This window comes from Mastomys coucha, unplaced genomic scaffold (assembly GCF_008632895.1).
Source record: "Mastomys coucha isolate ucsf_1 unplaced genomic scaffold, UCSF_Mcou_1 pScaffold21, whole genome shotgun sequence".
NCBI classification, from domain to species: Eukaryota; Metazoa; Chordata; class Mammalia; order Rodentia; family Muridae; genus Mastomys; species Mastomys coucha.
This window is the reverse complement of record NW_022196904.1, coordinates 152361132-152362450: the sequence shown is the minus strand read 5'-3', so window position 1 is coordinate 152362450 and position 1319 is coordinate 152361132. Positions and strand designations below refer to the sequence as shown.

The 1319-nt window shown below is 39.3% G+C and overlaps 1 long non-coding RNA gene across 1 annotated transcript in view; it reads right to left on the bottom strand.

Annotated features, from left to right (window-relative positions):
• Positions 1 to 1319, bottom strand: part of LOC116101118 — a 4911-nt gene that overhangs the window by 1712 nt on the left and 1880 nt on the right. Inside the window, exon 3 of the long non-coding RNA XR_004122789.1 lies at positions 603 to 639. This is a non-coding gene — a long non-coding RNA (uncharacterized LOC116101118). The remainder of the gene's footprint in view (positions 1 to 602; positions 640 to 1319) is intronic.

Genomic DNA, 1319 nt, shown 5'->3' with positions numbered 1-1319 from the left:
CCCCCCCCCACTGTCCTTGACCCTGGTGATTTGTAGACGTGACTTCTTTTCCTTCTTCACCGATTGCAGAAAGCAGTGGAGACTTTGCAAAACACCACACGCCTTTCTCTTGGGATTTGGGGCACCAGCACTTTAAAAGAAGCATAGAGCTTGAAAATGAGGTGTGTGGCAACAGGGGTGGAAGGGGGTGAGGGTTTAGCAATATATTTAGCCTGAAATCATTCAAACAAACAAATACACAAACAAACAGAACCAACCAAGCAAAACAAACAAAAACCAAAAGAAATCAAGCAGTTTTAAGGATAAATATTGTCATTATTCTGATTGACCTCTTTTGACTGTAGTGTCTGTTTGATGTTTAGCTTAGTTCCTGGTTAGGTAGGAGGGGTTTGGCCAATGCTTACTGGATCACCATGCTTACCTTGTTAATAATGGCAACAACACTTCTGTAGGTCACATTAATCCACCATAAACAGTGTAAGGAGGTGATCATTATAGCATCCAGAGCTCAAAAAAAAAAAAAAAAAAAAAAAAAAAAAAAAAAAAAAAAGAAAAGAAAAGAAAAGAAAAAAATTGTAAGCCTGTTACACATTTTATCTTACCCCTTAATGCATTGTTCTGCCTTGTTTTTTGTCCCTCCTATGAAAGAAAATTGATAAAGTTATTTTCTATCTCATGTATTTATTCTCGCTGTAGGTGAGATTTAAAAAAAAATCACAATTGATAGAAAGTGTGGTTACGTATTTTCAATGTTTTAATCCTACAATTGCAGACCAACAATAGAGCATATGACCTTCCAGGTGCGAGCTTGCTTTTGCAAGTAAGGAAACATGACCACCTGGCTGTTCAGTGCAGAGCCAAGGTCAAACCTAGGACACTCCATTCATACACTGTGGTGAACACAAAGACTCACCAGCTAACGTTTATGCCTGTTGACTCAGTGTCTTGAAGCACAACACCAAAACTTCACAGCCTGGGTCTGGCTTTAGCTTGTCTTATGCAGAAAGATATGTCAGCTGAAGGCTGACTTCAAGGGCAGAAGAAACAGCACAGTCAAGCAAAATAGCATGTGTGCCAGCCTATTCTTCCATTGCTGTACTTGGCAAAACTATCCAGGTGTCCTTGTTCAAATATAATACCTTGTTTTTCTTTTCTCCCAAAGAGGAAACAAAGTCCTAAGAGGTTACATTTTGCATGGAACTTTGTTAGCCAATTCAACATCTGTTTGCATCTTAAAAAATGACTCATATCTATTCCTTATAAGTAGGGCAGGAGGGCAGCTGGAATTTCCCAGCTCACTCTGTGTCACTGCTTCCTGC